The following is a 16,511-nucleotide window of genomic DNA, read 5'->3' as shown; positions in this document are numbered from 1 at the left end:
AACTCACAGGCAAATAACTAAGTTTGAGTAAATTTTAGTTTTCCAAATATTTTCAAAAAGAATGATCATACGTATCTCCCAGTTTTTAAATTGGTAAGCTATCTCCCCTCCCAAAGACCCAGCTGTCCACTGTGAGTAACATGGGGTCTCATCATCTGTGGGCAAGTTGCCCTCATTGGCTATTCCCATGCACGCCTATCAAGTGAATAAGGAGAAGCACAGAAGAATCCTCTCTCGTTATTTTATTGACTATTGATGTTTTCATGGTATTTAAGATACCTGATACCAATGTCACAAAAAATAATACCAACATGGTTTTCTAAAAGATAACCAGATCTTCCAATTAGTGGACAGGATTCGCTTCCATTGTGCTTTCTATGAATTATTCCCGATTCTGTACTGTGCTTTAGAAAATGTTCCTAGAAAAGAAATGCAGGTTTTATTCCTATTCCGTCATTGCTAATAATTGCACCTCCTGCCACATGAACTTTAAACCTGGCTGCTGGAAATGCTAAGACTGTTGTGAAAGTTGTACTTTCAGGACCGTTGTCCTCTGTCACAACGGTCTTAAAGGACATCTTTACCAAGTTGGAGCCAGAGGGGCAGAGACCCCAGGGCAGTTCTGCCCAGGTCCCTACTACCTCCCCAGTGAAGGGAACCACCCTGCCCACTCAGAGGTAGCTAGACTTACAAACACCATTTTTTCTTTCCTACCCAGAAATGAGTTCTATAACATTATATGTCAGGAAGAACTTGGCATCTTGGAAAGCATAGTCTTGCTGCTGGTCTAAGATTATGTCTCACTTTCAGAAAGCAATAAGGTATAAGGGTAACACATAGTAGTTTACCTCTCGTTCACTTGCAATGATCTTGTGCATACTACTTGATTTCCATGAACCTCAATGTCCTCACCTATACAAGGAGAATACTAACAACTCATTTGTAGGATTTTAGAGAAAGTTAAATGAAACCATGTGGCAAATAACTTAATACATATTAGTTTCTCAGTAAAAGCTTCTTGCACTGAAAATTTACATGAAATGGTTAATAGCTCTTCATATCTGCATTCGATTTTTTTTTTTTTTTGCATGGACAGGCATCAGGAATTGAACCCGGATCTTGGGCATGGCAGGTGAGAACTCTGCCACTGAGCCACCATCACACCCCCCTGCACTTGATTTTGCAAATGATAACACATAACATTGTTTACAGATGTTTTGTAAATGATAACACATAACATAAATACACATTGAAGAATGTTTATTTCCCTTCATTTCTTTTCCTTCCTGATTACATATTTTCAGGAATATGGACATGGACATCATTTTTTCTGCCTACCATATACACTAGTACATTTTCCCCAGCCATTTCCTCCAGAGCTTTCAGTCCAGAAAGATCATGGTCTCCTTTCCAAATGATCAGAGACAAAAGTTTCCCAAATGTTTTGACATTGTTTATCACCAATAACCAAAATTCCAGACTCTGATCTCAGATATCATTCCCTCCCACCCATGACTTGATAGGTAAGCTAATAGATGCATCCATTTTATCTTTGCAAAATAATTTTAGATTTACAAGAAGTTCCAGAGACAGTGCAAAGACATCTGTCCTGGTGTACCCTTTATGCAGACACATTTTATGAAACTGGAATGCAATATCAGAAGCAGGAATTGCTGTTGGGCCAAGGCAGGTGTGTAGTTCTACATTATTGTATCATGCATATGGTTTTGCACAACCCCTCCACAATCAACTTACAGAACTATCCTATCATCACAATTCTTCCCACACACCATCACTAACCCTGGGCAATCATTCATTTGATCCCATGACTGTAATTTTGTCATTTTGAAAACCTGTATATTTAATTTTCTTTTCTTGACTTATTGCTCTGGTCAGAGTTTCAACTACTATGCTGAACAATATTAGTGATGGTAGATAGCCTTGTTTTGTTCTTGGTCTCAGAGAAAGCATTTGGTCTTTCACCATTAAATATTATATTAGCTGCCAATAGTTTGTTAAAGCTCTTTTTTCAAAACAAAGAAGGACAACTCCTTGCTTTTTTTATGAAAGTTTTTATAATGAATGCTATGAATTTTTCAAGTACATTTTTTATGCATCAGTTGATATTATGTATTTTCCTTCTTATGCCTGTTAATATGGCATAATATTTTTTAAATTTTTTTTAAGATTTAAAAAATCTTAAAAAGGTGATTTTTTTAAAAATGGTGATTTTTTAAAAAAAGGTGATTTTTTTAAAAAGGCGATTTTTTAAATATTGAACCAGCATTGCATCCCTGCAATATATTATTTTCATATATAGCTGAATTGTATTTGATGGTATTTCATTGAGAATTTTTGCAGCTATATTGGTGAATTGTTTTCTTTTTAATACTGTTTTTACCTGGTTTCGGTATGAGGGTAATTCCCAAAATGAATTGGAAAATGTTCACTCTCCTTCTATTTTTGGGACTCTCCTTCAAATTTTTGATTTGTACAATTAATTTCAATTATCCTTTAACCCTTTGAGATAATTCTTTAGGGAAACTTGCTTTTTTTTCAGGAATTTTATATTTATATATTCAGTTTTCCATAGAGTTACAGGGCTATCCAAATTACCTATTACTCATTGGGTATTTTGTGGTAGGTATGTCTGTCAAAGAAATTGGCATATTTTATCTAAGTTGTTAAATTTTATGTGTGTAGATTTTGTTATTTTTTAATTATTAGAGAAATTGTAAATCTAATTATGAGTATAAATTTGTCACTAGTATTTCCTTATCAGCCTGTGAATAATATTGGAGGTGGTAATGATATACCTGTTTCAATACTGCTATTGGTAATTTGAATTTCATTATTTCTTTTGTCAGTATTAGCAGAGATTTCTCTAGTTTCTTGAGCTTTACACAGAACCATATTTTTGTCTTGAAAATTTAATTCATCTATTGTTTTTATGTTTCTAGTTTCATTGATTCCTGTTCTTAATTATTTCTTTTCCTCTACTAGTACAGTCTTAAGGTGGGATTTAAGATAATAGAATAAAGGCATTTCTGCTTTTCTAATGATACATTCAGGCCCATAAATTTCCCTTCCAATACAGATTTAGCTCTCTCCATCCAATTTTTTTTTACCCATCCAATTTTGATATGTTCTATTTTCATGTTCATTCTGTCCAATGTATTTGAATTTTCCCTTGAGACTTTCTTTTGTACCATATAAGGGTGCTTAGTTTCTAAGTGTTTGTAAAATTTCCTTTTATCTTTCTCTTTTTGATTTTCTATTTGGCCCATTGAATTTGGAAAACACATTATTTATTATTTCAGTTCTTTAAAACATGTTGATCTTTTTTCTTTTTTTGACCCAGAGTATAGTCTTTCTATAATTTTGAAAAAAATATAGTGCTTACATCATGGTACAATGGTCAAAAAATTCAAAGAATATTCAGTGGAAAGCTTTTTTTCCCATGCTATTCTCCCATTTTCCCATTTCTGCTCCCACAGGTTTTCATGTTTACCAGTTTCTTCTTCTTTTTAATTATTATTATTTTATATATATATGTATCATATATTCACAAATTCAGTGATGTATCAGCAACAAAGATAATATTGTACTAGAATCATGTTTAAAATATCTGCTTTTAAGTGTACTTTATATTGCATGCTTTTGTAAAAAAAGTACTGGGTGCTGAGAGTTTAATCATAGAAAATACTCATCTGTGCAGTGGATGCATTCAGTTCCATTAAAAATTATGGAAAAAACATTCAGTTAAATTTATATGGTATTTTCCAAAAGAACTATTCATCGAATCTTTTGTGATGAATTAGTGCAAAGGTATTTTAAAAATAGATTCATTATCAAATCGCATGCCACTTCAAAAAAATACAATACTGGAAAAAGGTGCTAAGTTATTTGACACTTCCTTACAAATACTTTTCACTGTCACATTCATTAAATGTTGCTATATTTCTGAAGTTTTGCAAAAACGTATTTTATCATAATAGAATGGCATTATTTTAAGGAGTGTGAGCAGTCATTTTTTAAGGGACTTGAAAAATGTGCCACTTTCTTCTAACCTCCATAATTTCTGATGAAAAATCTTCTGTCATTCAAATTATTTCCCACTACAAGTAGCATGTCATTCTCTCTTGAGGCTATTCAGATTTTTCATTGTCTATAGTTTCTGAAGTTTGAGTATGATATGCTTGGCATGAATTTCTTTAGATTTATCCTGTTTGATAAATTCAGTTAAATATATATGGTATTTTCCAAATACCATATGCAGCTTCTAATATATGTTCTGTCAAATTTGGAATTTTTTGGTCATTATTTTTTGGACTATATTTCCAGTTTCTTTCTAATTTCTCCTAAGTCTCCAATAACAAATGTTGGATTATTTTTATTCTACAGCAGGCCCCTGAATCTCTGTTCACTGTTTTCAGTCTTTTCTCTCTGTTGTTCATATTTGACAATCTATATTTTTTCTATTTTCAAGTTCACTGTTTCTTTACTCTGTCTCCTCCTTTCTAGTCTCAAGTCTTCTACTTTGATTATTGTAACTTGTTATAAAATTTCAATTTTCTTCACATCTTCTATTTCTTTGCTATACTTTCAAATACTTTGTTGATACTTTCTGTTTTTGTTTTGTTTTGCTTTCACTTTTTCCAAGCTTGTTCTTGATCGTTCATTGAAGTATTGCTATGATAGCTGCTTTAACTTTTTTTTCCAGATAATTCCATCATCTCTTTCATCCTTGTACTGGCATCTATTAATATAAATGACAGTTGACTTCTCATCAGCAATATTGTCATTCAAAGAAAGTTAAATCACATCTTTAAAAATTCTAAAATGAGAATTAAAAATAACCTGTTAACCCAGACCTCTGTATCGAGCAAAAATAAAAACAAAAGAGAAATAAATATGTTAGGCAATCAAAAGAAAAATTTGCTGCCATCAGATTTGTATCTCAATAAATAAATATTAAATTAAGTTCCTCAAATTGAAGATAAATGGAAGCATATGTAAACTTGAATTTACAGGGAGAGAATAAAGCATGGGAAATGAAAAATATTTGGGAATATTTTTGGGTTATATGATAAATTATTTTAAGAATATATTTTAAAGCAAAAATATAATTACACAGTATTGTGTACTATTAATAATGGAAGTATCACAAAAGGTAAGGATAAATTGATATGGTCTATTGTAAGGTTATCATGTGAGAAGTACAATATTAGCATTTTCTGGACTGTGATAAGCTTTAGATGGACAGTTCATCCTAAATATATTCAAATAGGTATAGTCAAAATCAAATAGATTAATTACAATTTAACTGTAAAAAAAAAAGAAAATTACCTAAGAAAAAGCCTTAGAAAATTACCTAAGAAAAGGTAAAGATTAATAAAGGGAAGATAAAATTGTATTAGACAAATAGAATAAAACAGTAAAACTGTAGGCTAAAATCCAACCCCGTCAGTAATTACACTGAATATCAGTGAACTAAACACTCATGAAAAAGTAGAGGCTGTTAGTCTGGAAAAGTCACATATATTCCTCTACAAGGCACAGTTTAAATATGAACACACAAATAGGTTGAAAATTAAAGGATGGCAAAAGATATGCCATCCAAACAGTAAGGAGAATAAAACATCAGTGACTATATTTATAAATGCATACAGAGGTGTACTAATTTTCACACTGAATTAATGTATCAAAATGTAATATTTAAAATTAGGACTTTTGTAAGCATTTCCAGACTAAATCAATTGGTATGGTACCTATCCCTGCTGTTCTGAATGCAGTTATGAACGTCTTGCTTTGACCTTTAACAAGCTTCTAAAGATGTATTAAAATATGAAAACACTCATCAGTTCCTAGCTTTGCCTGTATCCGCCAGTGAGAAATGCCATTTTGCTTCGATATGCTATCCTGCTGTCATGCCTTGAATACTTACAAAGGCTATTTTATATTCCTTGTGTTTCTGTGTCATGCACCCCACATCCACCACTTTAGGCTCCCAGCAGCTCCCCCTGATCTCCTGGCCCCCAGGTTTCCCACAGCAATCCAGAGGACCCCAAATACCCATCACTACTGACTTCTTAGAAGGTCAATTAATCCTTTAAATGATTATCTCTGTTTCTTCCCATCTTGTCCACACAAATTATTATTCTCATTTTTTTTTCCCTCTAGTGTATTCATTATTTCATTAAGTAGACATCTGAGTTATCCTTAAATGGAAATCCCAGTGGTTCAAGTATGTTTTTCAGCCTTTGCTAGCACATCTCAATGGTTTCAGCTTCTAAAAAATTTTCTATTACATCCTGCACGTGTTTTCTTACAATTTCTTAAGTCCAGTTTTCTAGTTTGCCAGAATGCAATATATCAGAAATGGAATGATCTTTAAAAGGGGGAATTTACTAAGTTGCTAGTTTCTAGTTCTAAGGTAGAGAAAATGTCCCAATTAAAGCAAGTCTATAGAAATATCCAATCTAAGGCATCAAAAGAAAGATACCTTGGTTTAAGAAGGCCAATGACATAATGGTGAGCACAGTCAGAGTTTCTTTCTCATCTTGAAAGGCACGTGGTGAACATGGTCAGGGTTCTCTCTTATCTGGAAGGGCACATGGTGAACACAGCATCATCTGCTAGCTTCTTCACTTGGCTCCTATTTCATGAAACTCCCCTGGAGGCATGTTCCTTCTTCATCTCCAAAGGTCTCTGGCTGGTGGACTCTGCTTCTTGTGGCTATGTCATTCTGCTCTGCTCCCTCTGAATCTCTCATTCTCCAAAATGTTCTCTTTTTTATAGGACTCCAGTAAACCAATCAAGACCCACCCAAATGGGTGGAGACACATCTCCCCTAATCCAGTTTAACAACCACTCTTGATTGGATTACATCTCCAGGGAGATGATCTAATTACAGATTCAAACATACAATATTGAATAAGGATTATTCTGCCTTTACGAAACAGGATTTTGATTAAAACATGGCTTTTCTAGGGGACATACAGCCTTTCAAACCAGCCCATCCAGTATTAAATATTAACATAAAATTTTCATACCATTTACAATTTCTACTTTTAAATTGATTTTAGTTTTTAAAACAATTTTAGATTACAAATATTTGTGGATAGTTCCCATATACCCCACATCCAGTAATACAGTTAATATCTTATGTTACTGTGTGGGCCAGTTTGAAAGCATATGTACCCCAGGAAAGCCATGTTTTAGTCCTGATCCAATCCTGTGGGAGCCATTGTTTCTTTCAATCCTGATTTCATATTGTAGGTTGGACTCTTTAGAAAAGATTCTTTCCACAGAGATGTAACACACCCAATTTTGGGTGTGACCTTTGACTGGATGGAGATGTGACACCGCCCATTCCAGGTAGGTCTTAGTTAGTTTCTTGAAATTCTTTAAAAGAGGAAACATTTTGGAGAGAGTCAGAAATGTAAGAAACCTTAGAAACCTTAGAAGTGGAAGACACTTCACAGCAGACCCAGATGTGGACATGTAGAGAACAAAGACACAGATATTTGAAGATGCTTAGAGCCCATCAGACACTGCCATGAGATGTTAAGTAAGCCAGAGCCTGGAGAGAGCCAAGGGAAGCAAAGAGATGAAAACCTTCCCCAGAGGAACAAAGTGAGGAGCCCCCACAGGAATAGAGGGTGCAAGCAATGGAGCCCAGGAGCAAGGGACCAACAGATGTCAGCCACGTGACTGCCCAGCTGACAGAGGTGTTCCTGACCCATTGGCCTTTCTTGAGTGGAGATAACCCCTTGTTGGTACCTTAATTTGAATATTTTTACTTCCTTAGAATGGTAATCTTGTAATTTATTAAATTCTCCTTTTCCATAAGTGGCTCTAGCTCTGTTATATCACATTTTGGTAGCATGCAAGCTAACACAGAATTTGGTACCAGGTGCGCGGGGTTGCTGCCATTTACAGATACCAAAATATTGAAACAGCTTTTTAAATGCACAAGGGGGAAGATTCTGGAAGAATTGTGATGATTTTAATAGAGAAGACCTAATTGAATTTGACGAGACCATTGGTAGAAATGTGCCCTCTAGGAGTGCTTCTGATAGGGTTTTAGACATAAATGATGAATGTGTTGTTGAAAATTGGAAGGAAGGAATTCTTTGCAAATGGAATGCAGAATTCAAGAGTAATGAACTTGGATATTTAGCAGAAGAATTTTCCAAACTAAATGTGGAAATTGCAATTTGGCTGCTCCTGGCAGCTTATAGTAACATGCAAGAGGAAATGTAAGTTGAGAACAGAACTCTTGGGTAGAAAGAAAATAGAAATGGGTGGTCAGGAAAATTCTGGGGTCCTAGAAAGTGAGACTTCACTGAATAAGGCCTCATGTTAGGATTTGACAAAAACGGAAGTAGTCAGCCGTTATAGGACAAGCAAGTATGGTGATGGAGTTATCTAGAAAGGATTTGTGGAAAGTTCTTTCGTCTGATGTGCATGATCCCAGCATATTATATAGAAAACCAACGTAAGTGTTGTGGGATCTGTATAAACAGAAATCCTTCTTAGTCTGGACTATCAAAGGACAGAAAAGCAACAGAGTGAAGAAAAATGTCTTCAGAGATAGAGTCGTGGAGGCTAAGCTCTGGAGCCAGGAAACCTCAGGCCAGGAGAGTGGACAGACCATACACGTGGAAAGGGTGAATTTGCCCCTGCAGCAGAGGGTGGGTCTTCTGCTTTGTTTTCAGGAAGTGTCGTGCTGCCTCAGGCCTCAGGGAGGATGGAGCACATAAGCCGGGAATTGGGGGGAATTGGCTGCCACCCTATTGTTCTGGAAGGGGTGAGCATGTGCTCCAGAGATGGCAGAGATCCTGGATGCAGCCCTGCTGTATGGAGTTGGTAGAGCCAAGGAAAAGGTAGTTCCCCCCAGGAGCCCAGTGCTGCAATTCACCCCAGCACTTGGAGACAGAGCAAGGCCGCTGCATAAGCCCTTAGAAAAGGTGGGCCTGCTGCTTTCTAAAGCCAACAGAATGAATGACTCTCAGGCTTTGTAATCTACTGGAGTTTGCCCTGAAGGTTTTCAGAACTGTATGGGCAAATGGAACATGTATCCTATGACTGTCCCTTCCTTATATATTGGCAGCAGATAATCTGTTCTGAGTTTTACAGATCCAGAGTCAAAAGAAAAGTTTTGCTTTAGGCTAGACCATATCTGTAGCTGACCTTGATGAGATTTTGGTTTTTTTCAGACTTTGTATTATATTTGCATTATTTCTGAAATTGTTTTAGGCTTTTGTGATATTGTGACGTAGTGAATATATGTTACATATGGAACGAATGTATTTTATTTATGGAAAGAACATGTCTTTTGGGGAGTCCAGAGGGTAGATTATGCTAGTTTGAAAGTATTATGTACCACACACACACAAAAAAAACATGTTTAATCCTGATCCAAGTTTGTGGAAGTAGCTAGTTCTTTTAATCCTGACCTGATACCGAGATTAGAATTTTTTATTAGATTATCTCCCCTGAGATGTGACATGTGCAACTGTGGGTATGGCCTTAGATTAAATGGAGATATGACTCCACCCATTCCAAGTGAGTCTTGATTAGTTTATTGGAACCCTTTCAAAGAGGGAATATTTTGGAGAGAGTCAGAAATGGCAGAAGCCTAAGAGCTGACAGAATCTTCACAGCAGAGCTGACCCAGACGCAGACATGTAGAGAACAGAGACACAGATATTTGGAGATGCTTGGGACCCAACAGACATTGCCATGAGATATTAAGCAGCTCAGAACCTGGAGAGAGCCAAGGCAAGCCAAGAGATGAAAGCGATCCCTACAGAAACAAAGTGAGGAACCCCCACAGGAACAGAGTTGGAAGTAACGGAGCCCAGGAGCAAGGGACTAGCAGATGCCAGCCACGTGACTTCCCAGCTGACAGAGGCGTTCCTGACTCATCGGCCATTCTTGAGTGAAGGTGACCTCCTCTTGGTGCTTTTAAATTTGAACATTTTCACTTCCTTAGAACTGTGAACTTGCAGTTTATTAAATTCCCTTTTTATAAGGCATTCTAGCTCTGGTATATTCTATTCTGGCACATTGCAAACTACTATACCATGGTATAGTAACAATTAATGAGTCATCATTCCTGTACATTATTCTGATTTTCACAGTTTTGTCTAGTATCCTTTTCTTTTTCAAATCCCATTCCAGGGATTAATTAATTAACATTAACTTCAGGAGCATGTCTCTCTAGGCTCCTTGTGATTTTCGGAGCTTTTCATACAGATTTAATGCCATATTTAATAAAGTTTTTAAAAGTGAAGGAGTGTTACACACTGGTACCTACATCTGTAATAAAATGATAAAGAGTCTACTTACTATTTAGCTCTGGACACTCTTACCTTCTATCTCTCCAAGTTTTTTTCTGGTTAGCTCTTTCTTGTCTCTTCATTTATATACCACATCTTTGAGGTTTCCATTTCTGACCCAAAATTTACATAAGAACCTTCAATTAAGGACCCCTGGATTTTATGGATTCCCGAATATAAAACACAGTTAAATCTTTATACAGATTCTTATACCTACACTTCTCAAAACTTTTGTATAATTATTTTGTGTCCATTTCCTCTTCTAGATTGTAATCTAAGTGTCTGTCACGTGAAAGTGTAAATTATGACTAAATGCTTTCTGAATAAATAAATAAAACTGAATTTGGATTTATTTCTGCTATTTACTCTATTTTGATTTTATGCCAGCCATGTAATCATTTTTATTTTCAATTTTCTCACCTATACAGTGGAGAAGATATTATAGTAAGGTTTTTGGAAGTGTCCAATGAACTGGCAAGTACTGTTTCAAATCTGTGAGGTGTGCCATGGTGGAGAGGCTGAGAGCAGCAATTGCTTACAACTCAGTGGGACTCTGAGGATGTTTAAGGCTCTGTTCATTAAGTGCTCATCAAGGAAGCCGTGGGAAGCTGTGGAAAGAGTGTGACATGGTGACACACAAGTGTTTGAGTCACTCTTCTGCTGCTTATTAGCTATGGAACCTGAGAAGTTCCAGTTGTAAGCCAGGGTTTCTCTGAAGTAGGGATAAAAGTACCTAATTCTTAATGCAAAGAAAATGGACAGAATACACACAAACACATATAATAGGCTTTAGAACTTGCAGTTTAACATTATAGTATCAAAATGTTTCATGTCTGTCATTGTAGTTAATTTCATGCAAATGAAATTTGATTTTCTTTTTTTTTTTTCTGCGTGGGAATCGAACCTTGATCTCCAGCATGGCGGGTGAGAATTCTGCCACTGAGCCACCATAATACTACCTGATTATTTTTCAACTAAAACAAAGATATGGAGAACTTCCGGGAAGATGGCTGACTGGAGTGACTCAAGATTGGTCTGCTCCAAGGAGGGGTTGGAGAGGGGAGAGGAGGGTGGCTGGGGCAGCAATTCAGGATTGTGGCTGACCTGGAAGGCCTTCTGTACCACCTGGTTGCAGAGGTAGAGGAGCTGGGAGGCAGAGGGCTGAGCCTGGCACGGAGCTATGGAGCCTGTGAGAATGCATGGTTGGGAGCATGGGACTGGGAAGTGAGCTGGGCCGTGTTCCTTGGGCACTCTACCCTCACCAGCACACCCCCGTGACCGGCGGCTCACCCACACCCATGCACCTGAACCCCCTCATCCATTCCCATTGCCTGTGCTCCAGGCACCCCCACCCCACCAGCCCCCAGTGCACATGCCGTCCCCACACCCCAACCCAGAGTGCGACCTGGTCCACCTCTCCTGTACCCCCACCAAGCGCTGTCTCCCATGCCCTGTTCTCTGCAGGCTGTTGCCGGTGCATGGAGGATGCAGGCACTGACCTCCATACCTAAGCTATCCCCAGCCCCTACCCATGGTGTATGTAGCACAGCCTTGCTCCACCCTTCCTGAGCTCAGCACATCTGTTTGCAGATTCCTAGGCCGAAACATGTGTACCAGCCTCCATTCACATCATTCAGCTCTGGGAAGTACATTTTACAGCAGTCTTAGAACCATGCATGCACACAGCACTCAGCCTCACTCCCAGCTCTGAGAAAGTGCCAACCTGAGCAGCCGGATCACATCTGTTCCAATCCATGAAGGCATGACATGGACCTGCTGCCACAACTCTGCCCAGGTACACAAAGGGTCCCAGGCTTTACACAAGCACATACCAGGGTTGCAACCCCCAGACCAGTGCACGCACACAGCTACATCTTCCCTGGCTGCTGAGCACCCATGTTCACAAGCATCAGTCCCAACCTGCACCCATAATTGCCCTGAAACAAATCACCATACTGAGTGTTCACCCTAAGCCTTGCTTCCTGATGTATAAATCATCCCACAAACACAAGGCCTTAAACTACTGAAAGAATTAAACTCCCAAAGTAAATCAATCAAGGTATTTACTTGCCATGAAGACAGCAGAAGATCAATAAGCATATCACAAGGCAGACAGATATAGCCCTGCCTAATGATCAAATTAAAACACCAGAGGAGACACAGATGTTGGAACAGCTAATCAGAGATGTTCATACAAGTCTACTTAATAAAATAAGTGGGATAGCAAATGGCATAAAGGAGATTGAGAAGGCAGTAGAAAAGCATAAAGAGGAATTTGAAAGAATAAATAGAAAAATAACAGATATCACAGAGATTAAAGATTCTGTTGACCAAATAAAAAACATACTAAAGGCACACAACAACAGATTTGAAGAGACAAAAGAAGGAATAAGTGATATAGAGGACAGTATAATTGACTTCAAGGACTCAAAACAGCAAATAGCAAAGAAAAAAAAAAAGGAAAAAATTGAATTGGAACTCAAGGAAATGATAGACAAAGCAAAGCATGAAAATATAAGAACCATTGGTGTCACAGAAGGAAAAGAGCTAGGGAGAGTAGTTGAGGATATGATGGGGGGAAACTTCCCAACCCTCATAAAGGACATAAATATACAAGTCAAAGAAGCCCAATGGACTCCAAACAGAATAAATCCAAACAGGTTTTCCCCAAGACACATACTAATCAGTCTGTCAAATATTGAAGAGAAGCAGAAAATCCTGAGAGCAGCAAGAGAAAAACAATCCACTCCATACAAGGAAAACCAAATAAAACTGAGTTCAGACTACTCAACTAGCACCCTGGAGATTGGTATGATATATTTAACAACCTGAAAGAGAAAAACTTACAGCCAAGAATTCTGTACCTAGCCAAATTGTCTTTCAATATTAAGGGAGAGATCAAAGTTTTCACAGGCAAAGAAGTCCTGAAAGAATTTGTCAACAAAAGACCAGCCCTACAAGAAATACTAAAAGGAGTTCTGCCAACTGGAAAAAAAAAGCAGGAGAAGGAGATCTGGAGGAGGGCACAGAATTGAAGAGTACCACTAAGGATAATTTAAAGAATACAAAGAGAAAGAGGGAAAATAATATATAGATCTGATAAATAAAATTAAAAAGATAAGATGATGGAATCAAGAAACACTTTTTCAGTAATAACTTTGAATGTTAATGGACTAAATTTAGGAATTAAAAGATACAGATTGGCAGAATGGACAAGAAACATAATACAGCTATATGCTGCTTATAAGAGACTCATATTAGACACAAGGATACATATAGATTGAAAGTGAAAGGATAGAAAAATGTTTTCCACGCAAGTTGTAACCAAAAGAAAGCAAGAGTAGCTATACTAATATCAGACAAAATAGACTATAAATGTAAAGACATCATAAGAGACACAGAAGGACATTATATACTAATTAAAGGGTCAAGTCACCAAGAAGATATAACAATCATAAATGTTTATGCTCCCAATCTAGGACACCAAAGTACATGAGATAGACATTGGCAAAACTGAAGGGAGTGGCAGATGTTTCAGCAATAATAGCAGGAGACTTCAATACATCACTCTCCTCTACAGATAAAACAACCAGGCAGAAAACCAAAAAAGAAATAGAGAAGTTAAATAACTTGACAAATGAATTAGACCTAACAGACATATATAGGTCATTGTATCCCAAAGCACAAGGATATACATTCTTCTCTGGTGCTCATGGAACATTCTCCAGGATTGGTCATACGCTAGGGCACAAAACAGGTCTTTATAAATTTAAAAACCTTGAAATTATTCATAGCACCTTCTCTGATCAGAATGGGATGAAACTGGATCTCAATAATCACCAAAGAATGAGAACATTCACAAATATATGGAGATCAAACAACACACTCTTAAACAACCAGTGGGTCAAAGAAGGAAGTGCTAGAGAAATCAGTAGCTATCTGGAGATGAATAAAAATGAGAATACAACTTATTTCAACTTATGGGATGCGGCAAAGGCTATGCTGAGAGGGAAATGTATTGCTCTAAATGCCTATATTAAAAACCAAGAAAGAGCAAAAATCAAGGACTTAACAGCATATCTAGAGGAATTTGAGAAAGAAGAGCAAACTAACCCCAAAACAAATAGAAGCAGAGAAATAACAAAGATTAGGGCAGAGATAAATGAATGGGAGAACAAAAGAACAATAGAAAGAATCAATAAAACCAAAAGTTGGTTCTTTGAGAAAATCAATAAAATTGATGGTCCATTAGTAAGACTGACAAAAAAAGGGAGAAAGGATGCAAATAAACAAAATCAGAAATGAGAAGGGGTGTGTTACCACAGACACTGAAGAAATAAAAGAAATTATAAGAGGATACTATGAACAACTATACACCAACAAACTAGACAACTTAGATGAAATGGACAAATTCCTAGAGACACACAAACAAGCTACACTGACTCAGGAAGATATAGAAGATCTCAAAAAAGCAAACTCAAGTAAAGACATTCAATCAGTTATCAAGACTCTTCCTACAAAGTAAAGCCCAGGGCCAGATGGCTTCACAGGGGAATTATATAAAGCACTCCATCAAGAACTAACACCAATCCTGCTCAAACTTTTCCAAAAAAATTGAGGAAAAGGAACTCGAACTCATTTTATGAAGCTAATATCATTTTTAATACCAAAACCAGGTAAAGATGCTATAAGAAAAGAAAACTACAGACCAACCTCCCCGATGAACACTGATGCAAAAATTCTCAATAAAATATTAGAAAATTGAATCCAACAACACATTAAAAGAATTATAATGGCTCAGCACAAGAAAATCAATAATATAATCTAGCACATAAACAAATGGAAAGGGAAAAATCACATGATCAACTCGGTTGATGCTGAACAAGCATTCGACAAAATTCAGCATTCTTTTCTGATAAAAACACTCCAAAATATAGGAATCAATGGTAACTACCTCAATATGATAAAGGGAATATATTAAAAACTGATAGTCAGCATCGTTCTCAATGGAGAGAGACTGAAGCCTTCCCCCTAAGATCAGGTACAGGACAAGGATGCCCATTGTCACCACTGTTATTCAACATTGTGCTAGAAGTTCTAGCTAGAACAATCAGGAAGGGCAAAGAAATAAAATGCATCCAAATTGGAAAGGAAGAAGTAAGACTCTCATTATTTGCAGATGATATGATACTATACTTGGAAGATCCTGAGAAATCTAGAGCAAAGTTTCTTGAGCTAATAAGCAACTTCAACAAGGTGGCGGGATATAAAATTAATGTGCAAAAATGAGTAACATTTCTATACACAAGCAATGACCTAGCTGAGGAGTCAGTTAATGAAAAAATCCATTCAAAATAGCAACTAAAAGATTCAAATACTTAGGAACGAACCTAACTAGGGATGTAAAGGATTTGTACACATAAAGCTACATAACATTGCTAAAAGAAATCAAAAGAGGTCTAAATACATGGAAAGACATTCCTTGCTCATGGATAAGAAGGCTAAATATAGTTAAAATGTCAATTTTACCCAAACTGATCTACAGATTCAATGCAGTACCAATCGAAATTCCAACAACCTTCTTTGAAGATTTGGAAAAGCTGACTATCAAATTCATCTGGAAGGGAAAGAGACCCAGAATAGCTAAAAGCATCCTACAAAACAAGAACGAAGTGCGAGGATTAACACTCCCTGACTTTAAAACCTATTATAGCACCACAGTGTTCAAACCTACATGGTACTGGCACAAAGACAGAAGCACTGACCAATGGAATCTAATTGAGAGTGCAGAAATAGGCCACCAAATCTATGGACAACTGATTTTTGACAGGGACCCCAAATCCTATGAATTGGGATAAAACTGTCTTTTCAATAATTGGGCATGGAAGAACTAGATATCAATAGCCAAAAGAATGAAAGAACCCCTATCTTACACCCTACACAAAAATTAACTCAAAGTGGATCAAACACCTAAATATAAGAACTAGCACCATAAAGCTTCTGAAAGATAACATGGGGAAACATCTTCAACACCTAGTAATAAGAGGTAGCTTCCTAAACTTTACACCCAAAGCACAAGCAACAACAAAAAAAATAGATAAATGAGAATTCCTCAAAATCAAATTCTTCTGCACTTCAAAAGACTTAGTCAAAAAGTGAAAA

The sequence above is a fragment of the Tamandua tetradactyla genome, chromosome 3 (assembly GCF_023851605.1).
Source record: "Tamandua tetradactyla isolate mTamTet1 chromosome 3, mTamTet1.pri, whole genome shotgun sequence".
In the NCBI taxonomy this organism is placed as follows: domain Eukaryota; kingdom Metazoa; phylum Chordata; class Mammalia; order Pilosa; family Myrmecophagidae; genus Tamandua; species Tamandua tetradactyla.
The sequence above is the reverse complement of the archived record's forward strand: the minus strand, read 5'-3'. Positions refer to the sequence as shown.